Source organism: Euleptes europaea, chromosome 6, assembly GCF_029931775.1.
Source record: "Euleptes europaea isolate rEulEur1 chromosome 6, rEulEur1.hap1, whole genome shotgun sequence".
NCBI classification, from domain to species: domain Eukaryota; kingdom Metazoa; phylum Chordata; class Lepidosauria; order Squamata; family Sphaerodactylidae; genus Euleptes; species Euleptes europaea.
This window is the reverse complement of record NC_079317.1, coordinates 92,075,793-92,092,662: the sequence shown is the minus strand read 5'-3', so window position 1 is coordinate 92,092,662 and position 16,870 is coordinate 92,075,793. Positions and strand designations below refer to the sequence as shown.

The window sequence follows — 16,870 nt, the reverse complement described above, 5'->3', positions numbered from 1 at the left end:
AGTGCCATCAAGTTATTGCTGAATTATGGGGATCCCATAGGGCAGGGGTGTCAAACATAAGGCCCGTGGGCAAGTTCCGGCCCCTTGAGAGCTCTTATCCGGCCCTTGAGCAGCCACCCCCCCACACACACTCTTTATCTGGGCTGGCGAGGCATGGCCCGGCCCAACCAAATGTTGTTTATGTCAAATCCGGCCCTCATAACAATTGAGTTTGACATCCCTGCCGTAGGGTCTTCAAGGCAAGAGACGTTCAGAGGTGGTTTGCCATTGCCAGACACTGCATTGCAACTAGGGTTGCCAACCTCCAGGGGGTGGCTGGAGATTTCCCGCCATTACAACTGATCTCCTGCCGATAGAAATCAGTTCACCTGGAGAAAATGGCTGCTTTGGCAACTGGACTCTATGACACTGAAGTCCCTCCCCAAACCCTGCCCTCTTCAGGCTCCACCCCAAAAATCTCCAGGTATTTCCCAACATGGAGCTGGCAACCCTAGCTGCAACCCTGGACTTCCTTGGTGATCTCTCTTCCAAGTACTATCCAGGGTACACATTTGTATGTGTGTGTGTAAAGTGCCGTCAAGTAGCAGCCGACTTAAGGCAACCCCTTTCTTTGGGGGGGGGGGTTCATGGCAAGAGACTAACAGAGGTGGTTTGCCAGTGCCTTCCTCTGCACAGCAACCCTGGTATTCCTTGGTGGTCTCCCATCCAAATACTAACCAGGGCTGACCCTGCTTAGCTTCTGAGATCTGACGAGATCAGGCTAGCCTGGGCCATCCAGGTCAGGGCACATATTTGTATACCTTATATAATTTTACAATTGCTCTTTATACTGCTGCTTGTGTAATTTTTTTTTTAAAGCTGTCTATAAGAAGACAGATAGATACAGTGTACCCTACTGATCTAAATGATTTTGTCCAGTTGTGGCCTTCTGACTTTGCAAGTGCTGTTCCTTGCTGTCTGGGACCATCATTTTTTACATATGAATAGGGGCACACCTGTGCTTTAAAGATGCTGGCCTGTGTAGCCGAGGCCTCATGTTTGATCTTTGTTCTTGAAATGGAGTCTCCTGTTTTGCGTCCTGAGTTATCTAAAGGTGAGTTATGGAACTGGAGAGCTAAGGATCCGCTTTACGAATTGAATTTTAGCTTTAGGCAACAGACAGCGTTGAATATCATTTGTCAAAGTTCACTAGGGCTATCAAGTCCACAGGGCTTCTCCTTGGTGACTGGGAGGCTTGTCTCAGCTGGTATGGCCTGCTGGTCAAAACCCCGTGGCTCATCTGATAGCAGGTCCTCCTGGGAGCAGGAAAGCAGAAAGACAAGCTTGACTCGCTTCGTAATATCCTGAAGCTTTCGTATGTAGAGCAGATGTTTCCACTTGAGCACACACAAGTGGCCTGAGCGGCATTTGCCTGTGTTGCAGTTTGTCCATCAGCACAAGCTAATTAATCCTCTGGCCTTAACCGAGAGAGACCTTGGAATACCTTCTGCAGGGTTACGATTCCAAATCTCACTTCCAAGGCTGGTTTCTCCTCGTGTGCTCGGTGGCATGAGGATAGGGTTGCCAGGTCCCTCTTCACCACCGGCGGGAGGGTTTTGGGGCGGAGCCTAGGGGGGCATGGTTTTGGGGAGGGGAGGGACTTCAATGTCATAGAGTCCAATTGCCAAAGCCGCCATTTCCTCCAGGTGAACTGATCTCTATCGGATGGAGATCAGTTGTAATAGAAGAAGAAGAAGAGTTGGTTTTTATAGGCCGATTTTCTCTGCCACTTAAGGGAGAATCAAACCGGCTTACAATCACCTTCCCTTCCCCTCTCCACAACGAGCACCCTGTGAGGTGGGTGAGGCTGAGAGAGAGTGACTTGCCCAAGGTCACCCAGCTGGCTTCATGTGTAGGAGAGTGTAGCAGGACATATCCAGCTAGTAGCTGGAGGTTGGCAACCCTACATGAGGAGTCGTCTGAAAACTCATGGCTGGAGAATGCTTGCGTGGCACCGCACTTGTGTACGCTGCTGTTCTTTTGCTTTCCAGCAATTTGACTGTGGCTGCAAGGATTGTGATGGCCTATCACAATTTGTATGCGCCATGCGGCAGTCTCCTTCACATGCATGGTTTGCCACACAAACCAGCTTCCATCTTGTTGGACAGTCAAGCTGTTACTTGACCACTGAATGCATACGCGAGTTGATCCAAGGATGAGACATGATTTCGGGTGACCCACAACGGACAGCACAGCCACAAATAACATGTAGAGCAGGAACTGGATTTTTTTTTTTACCTGTACATTTTTTAAAAGTGAAAATCATGTCTTTATGTTTGCTTTGGTAACACTAAAAAGAGAGCTTGCCCATCTCTCTCCCTCCCCCAACAGAAGGATTTTTGTGTTCTCAGTTCAGAAACAGCACACATCTTCCAGTGGGTTGAGGCAGGAGCCTTTCCCAGTCTTATAGGTGAAGAGTGAAAGCCGGAAGTTCAGTTCACCTTTTCCTTCTCGTTAGCTAATTTCTCAGGATGTTTGAAATCTCATCCATCTGCACTGATGAGCCTATGGGCTAAAACGCATGGTCGCTTTAGCCTCCTTTATTCCCTGTTTCAGCCAGGATTCAGCCAGGATTGAACACATGTGTTTTTTCTTGCTAAATACTGGCTGAAACAGGGAATAAAGGAGGCTAAAGTGACCATGCGTTTTTGCCCTATGAGTGAACATAAGAACATAAGAAAGGCCCTGCTGGATCAGACCAAGGCCCATCAAGTCCAGCAGTCTGTTCACACAGTGGCCAACCAGGTGCCTCTAGGAAGCCACTAACAAGACGAGTGCAGCAGCACCATCCTGCCTGTGTTCCACCGCACCCAAAATAATAGGCATGCTCCTCTGATACTAGAGAGAATAGGTATGCAGCTTGTTTATTCTGTAGGCACAGACAGCACTGGCACGGCGTGGGACTTGCTTCTCCTCCGGCCGGCTTTGGAGGAGTGAGTCATAAAACCATGACACGGCACTAATTCTCATGAGCCCGAAAAGCAGATTTTGGCAACTTTCTTGTAACAGAGTCACTCCACCCATCAATATACGGGACCTTATTCAAACGGAGAAACCCTTCCCCAGTAAATACCAAGCTCAACACTTCTGACATTTACCAATTGCTTTACACCACTATTGTACAATGCAAATCACACAAGACAGTTATTGCTATGCCCTCAGTCTGTGACTGAGAACAGAGAACAATCAGTTGAAAAAACTATAACCCACTACCTTCGGACCAGCCGACCCTATATGCAACACAGTCCAGTTCACAAAATATACGAAGGGCCACATTCTGATAGAGTTTTGGAAAGTTGTGTGGCACCCACTGAGGTGACACTACAGAGCTTTCTTTCCACCCATTCCTCCCAAAATGTGTACAAATGTATGCAAAAGTGTTCCACAACAGTCTCTCTCACAATCAATCCACCCCTTCAATCAAACACAATCAATCACAAAATCACTCACTCACTCTCACACGCCACCCACCATTTCCAAACCTTTTCCTGTCAGACCTAAGATCTCTGCGGTTTCCAACCAAACCTGATGGCTGTACTAGGGCAGAATCTGGAAGTTGATCAGACCTCCCTTCCTCTGATTGCAGAGGGCACCAGAACTGAACTAAAACCCCTTTCCTGATTCTCATCTGCCTTCTGTGATTTCCTCCGGAGGTGCTGGGCTGGTTCTTGCGATCCTGTTGGGTTCCAACGACACCCTACCAGGGTGAGTGAGGCCAGGGTGTCCATGCGTAACTCTCTCGACCAAAAAAGGTCGTGCCGGCAGAAAGGACTCAAAGGCACCCTGGTCCAGCACCCCGAGCCGGGTGGGTAAGAGGGGGGCAACACCCCATCTCTCCCCCCTTCACGAGCACGGCACCAGAAATGATACGGCAAAACGGGGGTTCGTGGGGGGAGAGAGAGACCTGCAGATCGATATTCAAGAAAACAGTTTATTCTGGCAGCTGCGACCCAGAGCACTCTATCGAGTAAAAATCTCTGAGCCCCGATCATACTGAGGAAGGGATATTTATCCAAATTCAAGATATGACAACCCATCAACATTCAGGGTAGGCTGATAACACTCCAGACATCGAGGCGGCAGTGGAGTAATAGTTTCACCCAGTTCTTGTTATGGTTTACTGTAACCCTCCATGACTCTTAGCCCAGTTACTAGCTCACAGACACACAGGGAGATTCTGCCCAGCAACAAGCTATTCCCTGGTTGCCCTAATACATTTTACAGAAAGGAAAAGAGATTATTACAAATTGCTAAATCAGTGGATCTTCCATAGTCAGGGGAAGTCTACCTTGCTGTCACACTAGTATCCATTCTAACTAACAGCCATGAATACCCCTCTCCTCCATGAATATGTCCACTCCCCTCTTAAAGCCCTCCAAGCTGGCAGCCATCACCACATCCTGGGGCAGGGAGTTCCACAATTTAACTATGCGTTGTGTGAAAAAATACTTCCTTTTATCTGTTTTGAATATCTCACCCTCCAGCTTCAGCAGATGACCCTGTGTTCTAGTATTATGGGAGAGGGAGAAAAACTTCTCCCTGTCCACTCTCTCCAAACCATGCATAATTTTATTGACCTCTATCATGTCTCCCCTCAGCCACCTTCTTTCCAAGCTAAACAGCCCTAAGCATCTTAACTGCTCCCCATAGGACAGTTGCTCTAGTCCCCTAATCATTTTGGTTGCTCTTTTCTGCACCTTCTCAAGCTCTGTAATATCCTTTTTTAGGTGTGGTGACCAGAACTTTACACAGATCCTGCTATCACCTCTGACAGATTCATACCTAGTTTGCTAGCATTCTGTGCCATCATAAGCAGAGAACCTGTGCCAATGGGAGCACAAGAAGGAGTAAAAGACATGCAGGGGTTGGACTGGAAGCCGATACGCTTCTGTTAATGTGTAGCTGTATGCAAAAACGAATGGCTGTCCGTAAAAACATTAGAAAAGTGTGAAAGCAGATTTGTCTTCTATGTATAAATGCTTTCATTACACCCACAAACATACAATGATGCAGGAAAAATTTCTCCAAGTCATCTCTTTTGCTCCCTCTACCCTTGCAAAGTGATCACTTCTCTGGGGAAACATTTTTCTATAAGGGGAAATAGTAGGGTTGCCGATGTCTAGGTACTAGCTGGAGATCTCCTGCTATTACAACTGATCTCCAGCCAATACAGATCAGTTCACCTGGAGAAGATGGCCGCTTTGGCAATTGGACTCTATGGCATTGAAGTCCCTCCCCTCCCCCAAACCTTGCCCTCCTCAGGCTCCGCCCCAAAACCTCCTACCAGAGGTGAAGAGGGACCTGGCAACCCTTGTCAATAGTTAAAACTTTGGTTATTCTCTCTCAAGCAAAAGTTCTGTTTGCATCTAGACAGATTTCAGCGTATAAAATCCTTGCTGTGGTCATGTTTCTACTTCCTTCTTCCAGCCTTGCCAAAGTGTAAATCTGTGTGACAGAGTGGTGTATTTCAGCTCCAAACTTCTGCTTAATATCATTTTTCATGTTCAGAGCCAGGGTTAGTAGAAGTGCTCATTAACCTCTCTCCCAGATCTTGTGACACGCTTGGATGGTGTGGTCCACCACCCTCGTCCCTCATCGGTATCGGTTCCACGCAGAATTCTCCACGCACACCTGAGCAATAAGTATTGAGGACCTACTGGTATTTATAGAATGCAGTCACTTTCCATACCTGAATACGGTTACGTGGCAGAGTGACTGTTCAAGCTTCCCACATAGCTTTCAAGTGTCCCTAGCGGAAGTGGGAACTTGTGGGGAAAGACATGGATTATCCACCATTTCCTTTCAGCTCTGATGCCGAATCACTTTGCTGACTGCTCTTCTACTATGTATATCAGCCTATATTTAAATCTTTGGTCAACTTTGGTCCAGTTTCAGGAGAACAGAGCTCCAGTGTAGGAGAAGGGTATAGGTTGCTAGATGGAAAAGTAATTTGCAATCCTTAATGCAGTACCAGCTGTTCCTCTTGGAGAGAAGCCTGAGATGTGAGGAAATCTGATACTTATGTACTGCAGCTGATCTGCTACGGGAAAGCTGTCTCTCTTCTCTTGCGAGGGGGGCCACTACACGACCAAGCTTTCCCCCCCCCCTTGGCTAAAATGAAGAAAAGGGGGGTATAAAAGAAGTGCCTAACTGGACAATACAGGATTTAGACCTCTAGTCGCACCCCTTGCCCAGGTTCACCACCAGCGCTTCCATGGCTGGCAAGAGAAAAATGGAAGTGGTAGTGGTGGACACACAATATTACTGGTTCTTGTAGGTTATCCGGGCTGTGTGACCGTGGTCTTGGTATTTTCTTTCCTGACGTTTCGCCAGCAGCTGTGGCAGGCATCTTCAGAGGATTAACACTGAAGGACAGTGTCTCTCAGTGTCAAGTGTGTAGGAAAAATAATATATAGTCAGAAAGGGGTTGGGTTTGAGCTGAATCATTGTCCTGCAAAAAGTATCAAAGGTAATGTGCTAACCATTGTCCTGCAAGTATCAAGATAATGTGCTAATGAGGGTGTGGTATGTTAATATGGAACAATTGTATCCTGAAGTGATCTGTTAATGTGTGAAATCCAAAGCTAATCTGCATGGCTATTGTGAGATTTGGATTTCACACATTAACAGATCACTTCAGGATACAATGGTTCCATATTAACATACCACACCCCCATTAGCACATTATCTTGATACTTACAGGACAATGATTAGCACATTACCTTTGATACTTTTTGCAGGACTCAAACCCTTCAGCTCAAACCCAACCCCTTTCTGACTATATATTACTCTTCCTACACACTTGACACTGAGAGACACTGTCCTTCAGTGTTACTCCTCTGAAGATGCCTGCCACAGCTGCTGGCGAAACGTCAGGAAAGAAAATACCAAGACCACGGTCACACAGCCCGGATAACCTACAAGAACCAATGAACTCTGACCATGATAGCCTTCGACAATATTTTGACACAATATTACTTTTAGCAAAACCCCGGAAGTGACCTCATGACATCAAGGATGCCGCTCCAGGATTATCTAGGAAGTGGTGTCATGACCTCACTTCCGGTTTTTGCCGGAAGTGATGTTGTGTGCTGGCACATCTGACCCCCACCCTCAATTTCTCCCAAAGGGTTGCCAGTGGCTCAGGTTGGTTTAATTATGATTGGCATGATCATCCAAATGCAGGTCGTTCCACTAACTATAGCTAGTCAGGGTTATGTCAAGCCAGGATCTGACACCACCATTCTGAAACTGGATAACTAACCACAGTTAGTCTAAACTAGGGTTTCATATGATGTGCCAATCCAGACAGTATTGGCTTGTTGGCCCAGCACCAACCTTGGCATAGGAGGCTGTGGGGAGGGGGGCAGAAAGAGCAAAGATGAAGAACTCAGCGTCAAGGCAAACCAAGATCTGAAGAAGAGTTGGTTTTTATACCCCACTTTTCTCTACCCTTAAGGAGTCTCAAAGAGGCTGACAATTGCCTTCCCTCCCCCCAGCGGACACCTTGTGAGGTTGGTGGGGTTGAGTTTTGAGAGAACTGTGACTAGCCCAAGGTCACCCAGCAGGCTTCATGTGGAGGAGCAGGGAATGAAATCTGGTCCCCCAGATTAGCGTCCACCGCTCCTAACCACTACACACCACACTGGCTATTAGAATATTCTGAGCTGAATTCTGTTTTCACAATCTAACCATAGTTAAACTTTGCATTAGCTTGAATAATGCAGCGTGTTTACTGTTGTGACAGCTGAGAAAGAAAGAAAATTGCACAGGGGCTAATCTTTGTCCTCCCATAGCCCAGTAAAGTGGTAAGCTTAGTAATATAATGAAACATACAGTAAGCTTATAACTTTGTTTTTGATCACCCAGTTCCCTTTCTGTTCATCCTTGAGGGCCAGCGTGGCGTAGTGGTTAAGAGCGGTAGTTTGGAGCGGTGGAGTCTGATCTGGAGAGCCGGGTTGGATTCCCCACTCCTCCACACGAGTGGCGGAGGCTAATCTGGTGAACTGGGTTTGCTTCCCTGCTCCTGCACACGAAACCAGCTGGGTGACCTTGGGCAAGTCACAGTTCTCTCAGCCTCACCTACCTCACAGGGTGTCTGTTCTGGGGAGGGGAAATGTCTGTTGTGGGGAGGGGAAGGGATGGTGATTGTAAGCCGGTTTGATTCTGCCTTAAGTAGTAGAGAAAGTTGGCATATAGAAACCAACTCCTCTTCTTGAGAATGCACATTCCTTAGTAGGGCTACACTGTGAAGGACTGTCTGTGCTGCTCTCTGTTACTGAGTGGTATAAAGAAAAGCACCTGATGTCAGGAAACAAATCTGAGACTGTTACGGCAATTTTTACAGTCTCCTCTTTTAGCCTTTTTTTCTCATTGCTCTATCGGGGCGTGAGGCTGGACCCCAGCAGTGACTCTGGAACTCTCCAACAGAGAGAACTTTTTGCAGGCAAAGACCAGGCGCCACCAACAGCTGTGTGGGCAGAAAATAGCTGCTCTGGGGTTCCACCTGCGTGCTGCTTGTTCAGCAGAGGGTGTGAAGAGGCACGAATAGAAACCAGTAAGAGCAGGGGACTCCCCACAGGGGCTCTCAGCTATAACGTAGGTGACTTTCATTGCTATATGCTCCCTTACAGTCTGGATCTGTACTTTGTAGAAAAGGTAACGTGTGAGGCTCTGAGGAGATCCTGCCTGTCTTCGGCCAGCGTGGTGTAGTGGTTAAGAACGCTGGACTCTGATCTGGAGAACCGGTTTGATTCTCCACTCTTCCACATGAGTGGCAGACGCTAATCTGGCGAACTAATGCTAATCCGGTGAATGCTAATCTGGTGAACTAAACAAACGAATCTGAGTTTGCTACTGACTGTACTATCAAGTAGAGCCAGCATGCTGTAGTGGTTAAGAGCGGTGGTTTGGAGCGGTGGACTCTGATCTGGAGAACAGGGTTTGATTCCCCACTCCTCCACATGAGCGGCGCAGGCTAATCTGGTGAATTGGATTTGTTTCCCCACTCCTACACACAAAGCCAGCTGGGTGACCCTTGGGCTAGTCACACTCTCTCGGCCCCACCTACTTCACAGGGTGTCTGCTGTGGGGAAGGGAAGGTGATTGTAAGCCAGTTTGATTCTTTCTTAAGTGGTAGAGAAAGTTGGCATATAAAAACCAACCCTCCTTCTTCTTCGGGAAGCAAAAGGAGCTCCACCGGACACAGGGTGCCTGGTGTTATTCTTTGCTCCCCTTTCCTCACCTAGGCAACCCCAACAAAGAAAGTTGAGGGCTACCCCCACATTCATGAATGCACATGTAGACATCCACTCCTGTCTGCTTTAGTAGGGCTGGATACTGGGGGGGAGGGAGATCTACACGCTTGTTGCAAAAAAACTAATACTGAAGCGCACTGCTGAAAACATGCTGCTCTTTCATGTTTATGGAAAGATGCAATTCACCCTACTAGTCAGCCACAAATGTGCTAATGGGGTGTGGGGAGGAGAGAGCAACCAGGGAATGAAGATGTTATGGGTAAGTGCATGTATCAGTGTTGTTTAAAGAGCACAAAACACCTAGCTTATGCATTGTCAGACGGCCAGAAGTAAAAAGCAGACAAGCAAATTGAAGATCTATCTTGCGAGTGCTAATGGAAATCGGAATTTCCTGCTTTGAAAGTCTCTTAAACTTAAAGTCCTATTTGCTGCAATTATTTCAGCTTCTACTGTTTCCATGTTCTCATGGCTGATGTTCTGAGTGCATTGCCTCCTTGATTCAGGAGGGTATATACATCTGTATAACTGTCAAATGATTTTTTTTTAACAGGTGGTGGATCTTTCTACCTACAAAAGAGATCCTACAACTCTCTGTGTTCTTCTTACAGCTTGGCTTGGTCCCGGTTTGGACACTTGTGGCAATACTTCTGTGCAACGCTGAAATTTCCTCTCCTGAAAAGGAACTCAACAAAAGGACGTCTTCCTTCCTATCTCAAATATGCAACCTGCTATTAAACCAGCTAATGATTTCTTCACAGATAGGAGCTTCTACTCCAAGCTGATTTCTTTTGGACTTTGGGCAGCCTCAACCAACAAAAACCCTCTCTAGATCATTTGGCTTCTGTTTGGAAAACTTGTTAGTTGTATACTATTCTATGCCATTCTGGTAAAGTGAAAGGCCAGCCTATTTTTTCATAGCCAAATTTGAAGGATTATTTTAGTAATCCAGGAGGGACATTCACATAATCTGTTACTAATTTGTTAATTTGGGAGCAAGAAAATAAAACAAACGTTGACATGTTAATTTGAGCACTAGGGAAGCCTGGTAGTCTACCCTTCGTTGTAAGAATTTTTCTACCATTCAAAAGGACAATCTGCAGTAGAATTTGAAGTTTTCGTGGCGGGCCGAATCTTCCTTTCCAGTCAGTATTCTGGAGCTTTTACAATGTGTACCATTGTAATTCATAAAGGTCTTATCATATTCACATATGTGAATCTACCTAGTTTTCTCTCTTGGGCAGCCTTTGTCATTCCTTTGCAGATAAAAAGTCAAGTTAAAGTTAGTATCTCCCTCACAGAATTCTTATCACAGCCTTGTCTGTGTGATACATCTCTTCCCTCATCATTTCCGTCAGAGTCACTGTTTTTGCATGCTTAAGCACTTCAGGATATCCCCCCCTCCCAAGTGCCTGTCTGAATCACTATGTGGTGCTAACTACAGCTGGTTCGTGTGTACAAATCCTGAAGTTCCTTCCTTCTCAAGAGTCTAGAAGGTTCCCCCCCTCCCATTTTCTTTCATTTGTTAGCTTTTTGTGTGACCTGGAATTGTTTTGTAAGCATTTAATAAAAATTCTGGGGAATATAAATGTTTGGCTCCAGTAGCGTCACTTGACCCGAAAGTCTCCAGCAATGCTCTTATAATCTCTTCTGTGAAAAGAAGTATTTTAAAAATGAAGGTATGTTCCAAATTCCTATGTCGTAGTGAGGGGCAAGAAGAGAGTTGGTACCGATAATTGTTCTGGTGTTCCATCATGCATATCCTTAAATTAACAGGGAAGTGAGTTGGTGTACTGTGGGGTTGTAGCCAAGGCCTCTGGAATCAGCACAAATGTTGAGGGAGGTCTGTATGAAGCCCTTCATGCATTCACCAGTCTTCCATCACTCTGCACCTATGTGCATTGGGCTCCATGCAGATATTCTGCTGAACAGGCAGGGGCAGTAGTTGTGATAATGAACATTGTAGAGGGGAATGGGTGTACACGCTACTGGATGCTGGCACAGAACTTATGAATGCCTGACAAATATTCTGCTAAAGGAAGGCTGAACTGGGAAGAAGTGTGTGAAAAAACTTAGCTTCTTTCATGGAATTCTTCTGGGGAGGAAAAGAATGACAAGCTTTACTATATCCTGATGGGAACTTCAGGTTTTTCATTTGTTTCAATAATACTCTTAAGAACACAAGAAAGGCCATGCTGGATCAGCCCCAGGCCCATCAAGTCCAGCAGTCTGTTCACAGGTGGCCAACCAGGTGCCTCTAGGAAGCCCACAAACAAGACAACTGCAGCAGCATTATCCTGCATGTGCTCCAAAGCTCCTAATATAATAGGCATGCTCCTCTGGTACTGGAGAGAATAGGTCTGAATCATGACTAGTAGCCATGGATAGACTCATCCTCCATGAACATGTCCACTCCCTTCTTAAAGCCTTCCAAATTGGCAGCCATCACCACATCCTAGGGCAGGGAGTTTCACAATTTAACTGCGCTCTGTGTGAAGAAATCCTTCCTTTTGTCTGCTTTGAATCTCTCACTTTTCTAAAAATGAAATCATAGGGGAGGGTGAAAAAGCAAGCACCTGGAACGGCCATGATCCTGTACCATGTAACCAGTTTTGCATCAACAAAAGGCAAGATTCCTGCTGGATCAGACCAATCTGCTCTAGCATCTCATTTCCTACAAGGGCCAACTTATCTCCCTTGTCCATCTTTATAGTAACCCCTCCCTCTTCTGCCTCTTTAGCAATCAGTTGTTTGGGTCAGCCTGGAGTGTAGTAACAAAGGGATCTGTTAAATGGAAAACGACTTTGCACATGTCCTACCATAAGGATCTGTTAGAGCCTCTGTTAACACCAGACCTTCCTGGAGCTTATGAAGAAGTAGGCTTAACTGAACTAACCTGAGAAATCAGCAGTGGCTGAACATGGACTGACACAAACAGGACACAGGGTCTTATTCCAAGACACTGAAAGACTGGACAATTCTACCAACTATTTTGTCAGATTGCACAGAGAAGCCATTGAAATTCATAAACATCAACACAACTTTAACAGAAAAGAAGAGAGTTTAAGAATGAATAAGGCTTGGCTTCCTGCCCTGAAAAACCTCCAGACTAACAAAGGCTACAGTCAACAATAGCCATGCAGATTTTACACATTACCAGATCATTTCAGGATACAATGCTTCCATATTAACATACCACACTCTCATTAGTACATTATCTTGATACTTACAGGACAATGATTAGCACATTATGTCTGCAGGACAGTACTCAGCTCAAACCCAACCCCTCTCTGACTCTTCCTACGTACACACTTGACACTGAGAGACACTGTCCTTCAGTGTTACTACTCTGAAGATGCCTGCCACAGCTGCTGGCGAAACGTCAGGAAAGAAAATTCCAAGACCACGGTTACACAGCCCGGATAACCTACAAGAATCAATCAACTGGTGTGTGTTTTATTCTGGAGATGACCAATCCACCTTGATTGCCTCTGCTCTTCTTATGGCATATTAGGTTGTATCAGGTACCAATGAAATGGGGTTATGAAAGAGCCTGGGCTCAGGGAAGGAATCTGGCCTTCAAGTACCTTTGTCCTATGTTGCTAAGCTCCTTATTAGATCATCTTCATACAATTTTTGCTGTCATTCTCAGTGGCTCCCTTGGATTTGTTCGTATGGTTCCATTACAACTGCCGCGGCCTTGCACCATTCTCTCCATGTATTTTCTTGCAAGGAAATGCCACTGGTTCACATACTACAGAATTGTTAAACAGACCTGCCACAGAGGTATACACAACTGGGAATTGTAGCCTGTCCCAGCTGTGAGAGTACCTGTGTAATGTGTTATACCTGCTGTGCAGGGGCTGTGGCTCAGTGGCAGAGCATCTGCTTGGCATGCAGAAGGTCCCAGGTTCAATCCCCGGCATCTCCAGTTAAAGGGACCAGGCAAGTAGGTGATGTGAAAGACCTCTGCCTGAGACCCTGGAGAACTGCTGCCTGTGTGCGTAGACAATACTGACTTTGATGGACCAGGGGTCTGATTCAGTAGAAGGCAGCTTCATGTGGTCATGTATGCTTTTTGTCACATTCAACCATTCAATACATGCTTAAAAATGAAATGTGCAAAGAGATCATTCAAATACCAAGGACAACAAGACTATGTTAGTAAAAAAATCTGATTTCCAGAACTGAATAAGGCCAAAAGTGGCATTATAAGACTTGATTTATGATAGCTGGTGGTTGCTCTGTAATTAATATACTGTCTTATGGAAGAATACTTGGACAGTATATGTTACTTTGCAGGATATAGCTTTTCATTGTTCTATTAACTTCATTATTTAAAAACTGAAACTTTCCTTTCCTTTCAAACTTTACTGACTTCATCTTTCAACTATGCAATGAACAGTTTTCGCTGTAAACATTTCTTCTTTAAAACTGTCTGCTAAAGTAAATGGATGAAGTTTTGTCATTCTTTCCCTATATGATTTACTTTTTCTAAGTCATAAACTGCTTTTTGCAGGTTCCTCCAAATACGCAAACATAAATTTTCAGACTAGGAAAATAACAGAGCTGTACCAAATCAGGGAAAAAAACTATCTAAGGAGCCTGCTATTTGACTGATCTGCCTACATATCATCGCTGAGCCAAAATCAATCTGTGATCCCAGTTTAGTAACACTTTATATTTTGAAAATATAATGAAAGAAGGTATTCTGCTTTTTATATTTAGATGAGGCACGCCTTATTTCCTCCCCTCCAGCTGCGCTCCCCACTCCTCCCAGAGCCTTGCCGCTGATCAGCTGTTTCACGCGAGGCAGGCGGACGAGGCGCACTTTCCCAGCCTGTTTTGCCTTGGGGTGGTTACGCGTTGGGGTGGTCGTCTGGGGCTCCTTTTTTTATCCGCAGCCACAGTTGGGCTCCTGAGGATGGCTCCCCCTCCCTTTCCCTGCCTACTTCCGCCCGCCCACAGTTGAAAGTGGGCGGGCAAGAGGATCAATGGCCGGTAGATTACCCGCCATAAGCGGGGACTTGGGAACCCTACCTACCAGCCAAAAGGCAGCTGCTGCCCCAGGATAGGACAGGGCACAGCAGGTGTATAAGTGCACCAGGCAGCAGCTGGGCATAGCAGCAGGGACAGGATGTTTGCCAGCCCAGGGCATTAGTTGGGGTCGCCTTGCCAGCTCCACCGGCGCTAGCTTTGTGGGGCTGCAGTGGACGTGCACAGTGTGCATGCGCGCCTGGTGCGGCATGCGCAAGCCCCCCACGTGACGCACCTACGTCACTTCAGGGTCTACCCGGAAGCGACACGGACGCTCTAGTGATCCCAGCCGAAACTCTGCGGTTTCCACAGAGTTTTAGCCGAGGTTGCCAGAGCATCCGCGTCGCTTCCGGATAAAACCTCAGCTGGCCGGCGGGCAACCCGGTGGATTGGCGGGGTTTTACCCACCATCACCGGGCACCTGGCAACCCTAAGCTGGAGGCATGGGGAATAGCAAGGGCCTCTGGCTAGCCCTATGCAAAACCAGATGGGCTGGGGCAAGGCAAGGAGGGGGTTAAGAGAGGAACAAGGCTTATAGAAGGGCAGTGCCGGGTTTGGCCATGGTGGGCCCAGCCCCAGGGATAAAAAGGGAGATGTCGGGAGAGACAGGCAAGCTGGCTGGGAAAGGCTAGAGAGTGCAGAAAAGGGAGGAAGGGAAAACGAAAGGAGGAGCTGGGGCCTGGGACAAGATAGAACTGCCCCAAGGCAGAGGCACAGCTCAGCCCTCTGATATTTTGAAGGGGCAAAAGCAGGTGGGTGAAGGGAACTGTGCTTGCGAGGAAGCCTGAGTGGACTTTGCTGGTTCCCAAAAAGAGACACTTAAGGAGCACCATTGCTTCCGATGAGTCTTTGCTGCCCATGAGAGTCACTTATGATGTCCTGTTGCCCCTGGATGGGGCCACAAATACATACTTCATTTATATACTGTTCATATGACTAATTCATTGAGGATTAAGATACTGCTCTACTATTTTGCTTTCTCCTATGCTAAGAAGAGTAGAAGCAGCCACAGAGTTGCTACCAAGTTTATTTACTTACATAAAACATTTATTGGCCACCTTTCTTCCTGATGGAGCTCAAGGAGGCTTACAACATAGATAAAATACATAAAAGAAAACACAATAAAAACATAGGTCATTTATGCATGGGTACTTTCACTCATGTTCGCCCCTGGTCTGTCTCAGTTGCTCCTTGGAGTTATGCATGAGTTTTCTGTCCATTACAGATGACCTCGCTGCCCCCCTTGCAATGTCCGGATCTTCCCACTCCTCTGTTAACCCGACTCTTCCATCTTCCCTGAGCAAAGCCCGGGTGAAATTCCCATGCATAAGGCAAAGTGCGGGGCACGCAAGCTTAGTTTCGCTCACAGCCAATTACAAAGCAGCATGTCCAGAGGCAGGGATTCAAATACTTCCTGCTTCCTGGGAGCTCTTTCTGAGCAGAAGAAAACCTTTTTAAAACCAAAGTTTGGATTTCTCCCCCTCCTTTCAGATTGCTTTGTTTTTTATGTTGTTGTTCTTAAAAGGCTTTTTTATGTGGCAATTGGGTTGGGGGGAAATTGTGTCTCACAGTAAGCACTACAAGTAAGCCAATTACAAAGCAGCATTTAAAGGGAGGGCCTTGAGTTGAGCTTGGTGCACAGATTCCCAACAGGAAAGTGTGGGTCCAGCGAGCAAGGAACCTCAGGTAAAACTCCCATGCATAAATGACCATAAAAACCAAAATGTAGAGTTGCGATTCAGGACTGCTGCTAAACTTAACCAAATGTTAACCAAGTTTTGTAGTGTGTATTATCAATCATACTTGGTCCCACCCACCATATTGAATCTTCTTCTTTTTTGCTAGGATCAGGGCTAGTCATCTCCAGCAGGCAGATGTGCCAGAGGTCAATGGATTTCCCAAATCAAATTGGAAATCTGGGGATGGGGGAAGATGTTACTCTGGTATTTCTCTGTGTTCCCTGTGTTCACTCCACACTCTGTCTCCTGATCCTGTCCTGAATAACAAAGCTGTCCCTTATTTGTGGTATCCAAGTCTGCAAGTATGGGTCACTGGAACCTCTTTCTAAGAAATGGCTCGTCCTACTTTGGAGCCACAATGCAGCAGAAAGCTTTCTGGGGCACCACCAAGTTAAGCTGTTGCCCCATATCCATAGCAGCTGCTCTACATTCCTTTGCATTAAATAAGCTTCCAGCACCTTAATACAAAACAACAGAAAACACCTACATGGTTAGGGTTGCCAACCTCCAGATAGTAGCTGGAGATCTCCCGCTATTACAACTGATCTCCAGCCGAGAGAGATCAGTTCATCTGGAGAAAGTGGCCGTGTTTGGCAATTGGACTCTATGGCATTGACGTCCCTCCCCTCCCCAACCCCCGCCCTCCTCAGGCTCCACTCTAAAAAACCTCCCGCTGGAGGTGAAGAGGGACCTGGCAACCCTATACATGGTCTTTCAAGCACTCAGAGAAACCGTGGTTAACTAACATCAAATTACCCAAATCCTATGACCTCAACAGCAACAGACATGTGTCAGGCAGTA

The 16,870-nt window shown here is 46.3% G+C and overlaps 2 protein-coding genes across 2 annotated transcripts in view; one reads left to right on the top strand and one right to left on the bottom strand.

Annotated features, from left to right (window-relative positions):
- Nucleotides 1–10,055, top strand: part of LSP1 (lymphocyte specific protein 1) — a 69,812-nt gene extending 59,757 nt beyond the window's left edge. Inside the window, exon 11 of the mRNA XM_056852143.1 lies at nucleotides 9,905–10,055. The gene's annotated coding sequence lies outside the window, so the exon portion shown is untranslated. The remainder of the gene's footprint in view (nucleotides 1–9,904) is intronic.
- The window catches only part of PRR33 (proline rich 33), a 33,520-nt gene that overhangs the window by 4,227 nt on the left and 12,423 nt on the right, over nucleotides 1–16,870 (bottom strand). The gene's annotated exons all lie outside the window — the stretch shown is intronic.